This window comes from Neovison vison, chromosome 11 (assembly GCF_020171115.1).
Source record: "Neovison vison isolate M4711 chromosome 11, ASM_NN_V1, whole genome shotgun sequence".
NCBI classification, from domain to species: Eukaryota; Metazoa; Chordata; class Mammalia; order Carnivora; family Mustelidae; genus Neogale; species Neogale vison.
The window spans coordinates 22359069-22369171 of NC_058101.1; the positions used below are offsets into that span (position 1 = coordinate 22359069).

Here is a 10103-nt window from a genome sequence, read left to right on the forward strand (position 1 = left end):
CCCTTCTCCTTTCCCCAAAGGTCAGGAGGGCATTGATATCACCTGAATCAAAGCCTTAACGTCTAATCACACAGTTGTTTTTCCAACTTGGCCAGTCCCCCTGTTGACATCTAGGGTTCCATCAGGAATTAGCATAAACTCAGAGGTAATCCTAGGATCTCACAGTGAATAACAAAGATACTCCTGTCCTTAGGAAAATTCTAAAGATTTAGAAGCTCCCTCATAAGAACCCAGGAAAAAGAACAGAGAAATTATTTATTATACAATGAATGGGGAGCTTATAAAATTGGAATTCATTCAACTACCCATTTGATAAGGCAACTTATCAAGGAAGGAACTAAAGTACTCACTTTGGCATCACGTATATCAGAAAACTGGAACTATATAGAAAAGATCAGCAGGGCCTCTGCCCAAGGATGACACATAAGTACATGAAGTGTTCCATATTTTTAAAAGCAAGTGATGTAGCTCTCTTTGCTAACACACAAAAACAGATGCAGAGAGACAGACAAAATGAGGAAACAAAGAAATATGTCAAAAATTAAAGAAACAGGACAAATCATGGCAAGACACCTAATGAAACAGATAAAGGCAATATGCCTAATGGAGAATTTAAAGTAATCACCATAAACATACTCACTGGACTTGAGAAAAGAATGGAAGACATCAGTGAGACCCTTAACAAGGAGATAAAAAGAAGAACCAATCAGAGATGAAGAATATAATAATTGAAATTAAAATACTAGATGGATTAAAGAGCAGGTTAGAAGAAGCAGAAGAACAAATCAATGGCCTGGAAGACAGAGTAATGGAAAGTAACCAAGCTAAGTAGATGAAGGGAAACATTTACAAAATGAGAACAGACATAGGGGACTCAGGGACTCCAACAAGTGTAATAACATTCACATTATAGGAATCCCAAAAGAAGAGAGAGCAAAGGGGGGCAGAACATTTATTTGAAGAAATAAAGGCTAAAACTTCTCGAATTTTGGGAAGGCAACATAAATTCAGTTCTAGGAGGCACAGAGATCCCTCAATAAAATCAACCTAAGGAGGTCCACAACAAGACACAAAGTAATTAAAATGGCAAAAAGCAGTGATAAACAATGAATTCTAAAAGAAACAGGAAGGGGGGGGAACAGTTATATACAAGAAGAAACCCATAAGCCTATCAGCAGATTTTTCAACAGAAACTTCAAAGGCCAGAAAGGAGTGGCATGATATACTCAAAGAGCATAAGTGTCCTGGATGGTTCAGTAAGTTGAGAATCTGACTCTTGGTTTCAGCTCAGGTCATGATCTCAGAGTTGTGGAATCAAGCCTGCATCAGGATTCACACTCAGCGGGAAGTCTGTTGGAGATTCTCTTCCCTCTCCCTCTGCCCCTCCACCCACTCACCTGCATTCTCTCTAAAAACAAATAAATCTTTTAAAAAACAAACAAACAAACAAAAAAGTGACAAAAAGGAAAAATCTGTGACCAGAGTACTCTATCCAGCAAAGCCAACATTCAGAATACAAGGGGATATAGAGTTTCCCAGACAAACAAAAGTGAAAGGAGTTCGTGGCCATTAAACCAGCACTACAAGAAATGTTGAAGAGGATTCTGTGAATGGAAAGAAAAGACCATAAGTAAGAGTAACAAAAGTAGAAAACTCAGAAGCAGTAATAATATCAGTAAATCTGACTTAAGGGACTCACTAAGCAAAGGGAAGTAAAGTATGACAGCATATACCTAAAACAAGTAGAGGAGTCAAAAATGAGTTCAAACTTAAGCAACCAACTTCAGATAGACTGCTATAGGCAGAAGATGTTACATACAGATTTAATGGTTACCACCAATCAAGCACCAGAAATAAGTTTGCAAAAATGAAAGAGAAAGGAATCCAAGTATATCACTAAAGAAAGCCAAGTGAGTAGAGCAAGGGAAGAAAGGAACAAAGAGGTACTATAAAACCAAACACGAAACAAATAACAAAATGGCAATAAATCCATACCCATCCATAACTGCTTGAATGTAAATGGACTAAATGCTCCCATCAGAAGACAGAAGGTATTGGAATGGATAAAAAACAAGACCCATTTATAGGCTGCCTACAAGGGACTCACTTCAGCCCTAAAGACACATGCAGATTGAAAGCGACAGGATGGAGGAATATTTGTCATGCAAAGAGATGTGAGAAGAAAGATGGAGTAGAAAAACTTCTATCAGACAAAGTCAACTTTAAAACAGTGAAATGAAGTTTGTACCAAGAGACAAACAAAGACACTATATAACCCCTAAGGGGACAATCCAAGAAGAAGACATAACAATTGTAAATATTTATGCACCCAACATGGGAGCACCCAAATACAAATAGCAACTAATAACAAACATTAAGGAACTAATCGATAGTAATACCATAGTAGTAGGGGACTTTAACACCTGACATACATCAGTGGCCAGATCATCTAATTAACAAGGACATAGTAGCTTTGAATGACACACTGGACCAGATGGATTGAACAGACTTTCAGAACATTCCATTCGAAAACAGCAGAATGCACATTCTTTTTAAGGGCATGTGGAATAGTCTCCAGAATAGGTCATAGATTAGTTAACAAAACAAGTCTCAACAATTTCAAAAAGATCAGAGGTATACCATGCATCTTCTCCGATCACAACACAACAAAACTAGAAACCGACCATAAGAAAAAAATCTGAAAAGAGCACAAGTATATGGAGATTAAACAACATGCTACTAAACAATTAATTAGCCCATCAAGAAATCAAAGAGGAAAGCAAAAAGTACATGGAAACAAATCAAAATGAAAACACGATGATCCAAAAACCTTTTACATGCAGCAAAATTGGTTCTAAGAGGGAAGTTCATAGCAATACAGACCTACCACTCCAAGAAGCAAGAAAAATCTCAAATAAATAACTTAACCTTACACCTGAAGAAGCTAGGAAAAGTAGAACAAACAAAACTCAAATCCAGCAGGAAGAAAGAAATCCTAAAGATTAAAGTAGAAATAAATGATAACAAAAATTTTTTTAAAAAGCAATAGAATAATCAAACCAGGAGCTGGTTCTTTGAAGAGATCAACAAAACCAATAAACCTCTAGCCCAACTCATCCAGAAAAGAGAGAGGACTCAAATAAACAAAATCAGAAACAAAAGAGGAGAAATAGCAAACGACACTTGAGAAATAAAAAGGATTCTAAGAGAACATTACGAAAAAGTATATGCCAAGAAACTGAACTATGTGGAAGAAACAGATAAATTTCTAGCAACATATAACTTACTAAAACTAAAGCAGGAAGAAATAGAAAATTTGAACAGACCAATTACCAGCAACAAAATCAAATCAACTCTCAACAAACAAAAGTCCAGGATGACACAGCTTCACAGGTGAATTCTACCAAATATTTACAGAAGAGTTAATACCTATTCTTCTCAAACTTTTTTCAAAAAATAGAAGAAGAAAGAAAACTTTCTGATTCATTTGAGAGGCCAAGATTACCCTGATTTCAAAACCAGATAGATAGAACAAAAAATGGGAACTATAGGACAGTATCTCCAATGAACATAGATGCAAAAGTCCTCAACATATATTAGCACTCTGAGAGGCGCCTGGGTGGCTCAGTGGGTTAAAGCCTCTGCCTTCGGCTCAGGTCATGATCGCAGGGTCCTGGAATCAAGCTCCACATTGGGCTCTCTGCTTTGCGGGGAGCCTGTTTCCTCCTCTCTCTCTGCCTGCTTCTCTGCCACAGAGATCTCTGTGATCTCTGTCTGCCAAATAAATAAATAAAATCTTTTAAAAAAAACTCTGAGTCCAACAATGCATTAATAAAAATCATTCACCAAGATCAGGTGGGATTTATTCCTGGGATGGAATGGTGGTTCAATATTAGCAAATCAATCAATGTGATACATCATCTCAATAAGAGAAAAGATAAGAACCATATGATCATTTCAAAAGATGCAGAAAAGCATTTGACAAAGTATAATATCCATTCATGATAAAAACCATCAACAAAATGGGTTTAGAGGCAACATACCTAAACACCAAAAAGGCTATATACAAAAAACACACAGTTCACATCATACTCAATGGTGAAAGACTGAAAGCTTTTCCCATAAGGTCAGGAATAAGACAAGGATGTCTACTCTCACCACTTTTATTCAAGACAGTATTGGAAGTTCCAGCCACAGCAATCAGACAACAGAAAGGAGTAAAAGCATCCAAACTGGTAAGAAAGAAGTAAAATTTTCACTATTTTCAGATAACATGATAGTTTATATAGAAAACCCCAAGGACTCTACTAAAAAACTACTACAACTGATAAATGAATTCATTAAGGTCATGAGGTACAAAAATCCATGTCCAGAAATCTGATGCATTCCAATACACTAAAATGAAGCAAAAGAAAGAGCAATGAAGAAAACCATCTCACTTAACAATAGCACCAAAAATAATAAAATACCTAGGAATAAACTTACCAAAGAGGTGAAAGTCCTATACTCTGAATACTGTAAAGCACTGATGAAAGAAACTGAAGATGATACAAAGAAATGGAAATATATTCCATGCTCCTGGATGAAGAACAAGTATTGTTAAAACATCTAAACTACCACCCAAAGCAATGTACACATCTAATGCCATCCCTATCAAAATGCCAACAGCATTATTCACAGAACAAGAACAAACAATCCTAAAATTTATACAGAATCACAAAAGACCCCGAATAGCCAAAACCACCTTAAAAAAGAAAAACAAAACTGAAGGCATCCCAATTCCAGATTTCAAATTATACTACAAAGCTGTAATAATCAAAGCAAAATGGTACTGGCACATAGATCACATAGATCGGTGGAACCAGACAGAAAGCCCAGAAATAAACCCACAATTATATGGTCAATTAATCTTTGACAAAGGAAGAAAGAACATGCAGTGGGGAAAAGACAGTCTCCTTAACAAATGGTGTTGGGAACACTGGGCAGCTACATGCAAAACAATGGAATGGGACCGCTTTCTTCCAGCATACACAAAAATAAACTCAAAATGCATTAAGGACCTACATGTGAGACCTGAAACCATAAAAATCCTAGAAGAGAGCACAGGCAGTAATTTCTCTGACCTGAGCCATAACAACATGTTTCTAGACAGGTCCCCTAAGGCAAGGGAAACAAAAGGAAAAATAAACTCTTGGGACTGCATCAAAATGGAAATCATCTGCACAGCAAAGGAAATCAACCGAGAAAACTAAAAGACATCTTAGTGACTGGGAGAAGATATTTACAAATGACACATCTGAAAAAGAGTTGGTATCCAAAATATATAAAGAATTTACACAATTCAATACCCAAGAAACAAATAATCCAATTAGAAGATAGGTAGAAGGCATGAACACACATTTCTCCAAAGAAGACATACAGATGGTCCACAGATACATGAAAAGATGCTCAATATCACTCATCATCAGGGAAATGCAAATCAGAATCACAATGAGATATCACTTCATACCTGTCAGAATGCCTAAAATTTAAAAAAAGAAGAAAAAAACAAGTTTTGGTGAGGAGGTAGAGAAAAAGGAATCCTCATGCACTGTTGGTGGGAACGCAAACTGGTGCATCCACTGTGGAAGATGGTATGGAGGTTCCTCAAAAAATTGAAAACAGAACTACCCTATGATCCAGTAGTTTCCCGGTTGGGCATTTACTCCCAAAATACAAAAGCACTAATTTGAGGAGACATGTGCACCCCTATGTTTATTGCAGCATTGTTTACAATAGCAATTTATAGAAGTAACCTAAGTGTCCATCGATAAATAAATGGATAAAGAAGAAGTAAGGTGTCTGTGTGTGTGTGTGCATATGTGCACGTGTGTGTGATGGAATATTATTCAGCTGTATAAGAGAATGCAAATTTGCTATTTGCAACAACAGAGATAGAGCTATAGAATATAGCTAAGTGAAGTAAGCTGGTCAGAAAGACAAATACCATAAGATTTAACTCCTATGTGGAGTTTAAGAAACAAAACAAACAAGGGAAAAAAGAGAGAGAAAGACAAACTAAAAACACAGACTCTTAACCATAGAGAACAAATGGATGGTCACCAGAGGGGACCTGGGGGTGTGAGGAAGGGTGAAACAGGTGATGGGGATTAAGAGTACTCTTATCTTGATGAGCGCTGAGTAATATGTGGAATTGCTGAATCACTCCATGGTGCAACTGCAATGAATATAACACTGTATGTTAATGACACTGAAACTAAATTTTTTTTAAAAGAAAACAATTTGGGCGCCTGGGTGGCTCAGTGGGTTAAGCCACTGCCTTCAGCTCGGGTCATGATCTCAGGGTCCTGGGATCGAGTCCCACATCGGGCTCTCTGCTCAGCAGGGAGCCTGCTTCCTCCTCTCTCTCTCTGCCTGCCTCTATGCCTACTTGTGATCTCTCTCTGTCAAATAAATAAATAAAATCTTTAAAAAAAAAAAAATTTATCTGAGTTGATCAGTGGAAATAAATATTCAACAAGACATTTTACTTCCATTTCCACACAAATAAAAACATGTGTTTTTTTTTCCTTTGAAAATACCCTAGGGTGAACTGGAACTGACTAATCTTTAAAGAAAGTCACATTACTTTACTGAAAGAAACTCTTTGGCTATTAGGATTCTGCTGGATAACAATACTTTCTTACTAAAACAAATGAACAAAATAAGGGAAGTGGAGAGAGCAACCAAATGAAGTCTTTTTCCTTAACTGTAACCATATTAAATGAGAAATATAGACCATAATAGCATATGAGCCCATACTTTCTAAGGTTATTAATATTACTATTAATGTTATTATTATAACAACTACAATTTATTGAACACCCATTATATGTCAAGCACTTTACCTCTTTGAAATACACATCAGCACAATTTATGCAAAAAGAAACTAAAAGTTATAGAAATGTAGTATGGACCTAAGGTAAGGAACAGCAAATTATGGCCCACAGGCCAAATCCACTCACAACCACCTCTTTTTGTGTGAACTTCAAGTTAAAAATGCTTTTTTATATTTTTAAATGATTAAAAAAAGTCAAAAGAAGAATAACAGTTTGTGACATGATGCTATTCAAATTTCAAGTGTACAAGTAAAGTTTTATCAGAACACAATGATGTCCATTTGTTTCTATATAGACTACAGCTGCTTTCACTACAATGGCAGAGTCAAATAATTGCAACAGAGATGATGTGGCACATAAATTATAAAATATTTACTCTCCAGACTTTTACAGAAAACTTGCTGACCATTGACAGAAGGTCACATGGCTAGAGAGTAGCAGAGGTAGAATATAATACTAAGTCTCTCTAGTTCCAAGATGAATAGCAGCAATCTTTCTTTGTTATTTTGAGCCTACTATATGCTCCCAGTGGTCAGAACCTTGTTCAAACATTTCCGTTATCTTCAAAACTATCAGCTTTCTACAGTTAAGAGAACTGAGCTTGGAGACCTTAAGTCACTTACCCAAGGTTATGGAGCTGGCTCCTTACATCTCCGTTCTCTCAGTCCTGTGACACCTGCACGTGAACCCCATTCTACTCAGAAGAGAACACAGGGCTTCCTAAATTTAATGTTTTCATTCCACCCAAGAAAAAAACAAAAAGACTGGACAGTATAACCTGAGCTGAGGTTCCACCTCAGAGAAGCGACACAGCGTCCGGTCCAGGCAGGAATATATCATCCTTGTTTATGGCTACAAGGCCCAAGGCCATTTGCCCAAAATCTTTTGCTTTCTTATTCCACTCTGCAAACCAGACTTTAGCAACTGAAGGTTTCTAGAGTCTGGGTAACATTACATTTGGGTAAGAACTCAGAATAGCAAAACTGATATGACTGAAGGACTAGAGATAAATACCCTAGTTCACAACAAAAAGGCAGGGAAAACATCTATGAATATTTGAAAGATCATACATCAAAGGAGGAAGGAAATGAGAAATTGCTTGCTGTTATCCGAGGAAAATTGTAAGCTGATAAAATGGAGCATCAGAAAGCATAACCTATTCAGAAGCATAGAGAAAGTGAGGCACACCCAGACCAAAACAAGCTTTGCTCAGGCCCTGATGGAAGGGGTAAGGACCTACCACACTTCTTAGCCAGCTCCAGGAAGCAGAATGTTCCTTTTAATTTCAAATTTACTCAGTTGGTTCCATCAGGATGCAGATTCTTTTCCTGAAAACTTTGTAAAGACAGACACTGAGGATGGCTGCCCTTTACACCGTGAAATGAATGAAGACCCTTTTAAGACTTAAGTAGGCTTAGAACTAGCTAGGTAAGCCTCTGAGCTGTAGACCACACTCCCATGCACAGGCAATATCGCTGATCTCCTGTAGGACCACTTTGGGATGAGAAGGGGAGAGGGAAATGGTTACACTTGGGGGAAGAGAGGGGACTTTTTGACGGAGTGAAAAAACCATAAAGGAAAATATTTTGACCAGAGCTGGGCATTGTCCACTGTAGTCTCCTGGACAGGTCCACTTGTTCCCTGGGCACGAGTAGATCAACTTCAAGGACCTAGATGAGAATGGCTGAGATGAGGAGGTCCTTTGCTCAGCTTCTGCCGGGAGCCAGCTTAATTCCGGTGCCCCGAAGACATCACCCACTGTGTGGATACTGGATTCTCGTGATGTCAGAGCCACAAGAAGTACCTCTCCAGAGTCTGCCGGCAGCTGGTGTAAACAGGTAGGAGCCAGCATGAAGAGGAAGCTGATGGACAGAAGTTAACGCTAGCTAGTGACTTCAGTCAACTGACGGACATTCTGCAAAAATTCCCCCAAATAAGGGAAAAGATGCATTTTGGATGCGGGAGACCTAAAGCCTTGTTATTTCCCAGGCAGAATAGATATGAAACTGGTAGATATGAAGTCTATACATACACAGAATAAACTATAAATGTCTTGATAATTGTTCATTCCAATTGCTCCTCACTGTACAATTAGAGAAACCTCTTCCCAGCATAAGTTGCCAGTTGCTTTCCTGACTTGGTCTTGCCTGTCTTCTTGTTCTGTGCTCCAAAGCTCTTCCACAACCATACACAGAACCTGCTATTCATTATCAGAACCTTTCTCTGTCTCTCTGTCCTCAGTTGTTCAGTGTTCACATTTTAAATACAGTAGCTTCATCAATTGCAGTTCCCTAACTCTAGCAGCCTGAAATTTACTGTTCAGACAGTTCCTGCCCAATTACTTGCATCTAACACATATTCTGAAGGGTCAAATCTTTTATATTACAAAACACAAATTTTGAAATTTTGTCTTTAAAGCTATAGAAAATAGTCTAAAATAGTCTAGAATAGCCACCATTGATTAAGCACTACTTTCTTCTAGAAGCATTACTAACTGCCCCTTCACAAAAACTTTGCAAATGAGGCATTATCCACATTGTACAGCTCAGAAGGCTTAAGAAACTGGCAGCCTCTTCAAAGTCAGACCTAAGTAGTAGTACTGAGAATCTAACCTGGAGTGCCAGAATCCAGAGCTTGGATTCAATCCCCATTGTTGCATTTTCCAGGAAGGAAATGACAGTGTGTACAATGGTGCATACCAAAATCTAAGGGTGCAAGGGCAGCCATTTGTATTGAGTAAATAGGAATCAAACATTACCTTTTTAGATCTTTGGCAATTCGATCAAGAGGAATGGTGTTTGACTTTAGCTCATATTTCTTTGATTACTAACGAAATTTGACTTTTTTATTCTTATTGTCCATTAATTTTCTTCTTTTATGAATTGCCTATTCATGTCCTTTGTTCTTTTCTCTATTGTGGTTCAAGTTTTTCTTATCAATCTTTAAGACCCCTTTATACACTGAGGCCATTAATCAATTAGTCATCACATTCAGTATAAATGTTTTATCCCAATGTATCATTTTTTCTTTTAATTTTTATTATGGTAATCATTTATGTGCAAAAGTTCAAAATACACAAGTAAATCTAAGCCTTTCGAGTCAGCTTTACATACAATGTACCTTTATCTTTGTCCCAAATTAGCCCAAAAGCAGTCAGGTCCAAGTGGGATTACGCTGCACTAAACAAATGTCCATAAATGAACTGACAAACTAAAATATCAATGT

At 37.4% G+C, this 10103-nt stretch overlaps 1 non-coding gene across 1 annotated transcript; it reads left to right on the top strand.

Annotated features, from left to right (window-relative positions):
• Window positions 1-348: 348 nt before the first annotated feature.
• LOC122890722 lies at window positions 349-451 on the top strand. Its single transcript, XR_006381159.1, has one exon. It is a non-coding gene; the product is annotated as a U6 spliceosomal RNA (small nuclear RNA).
• Window positions 452-10103: the final 9652 nt, after the last annotated feature.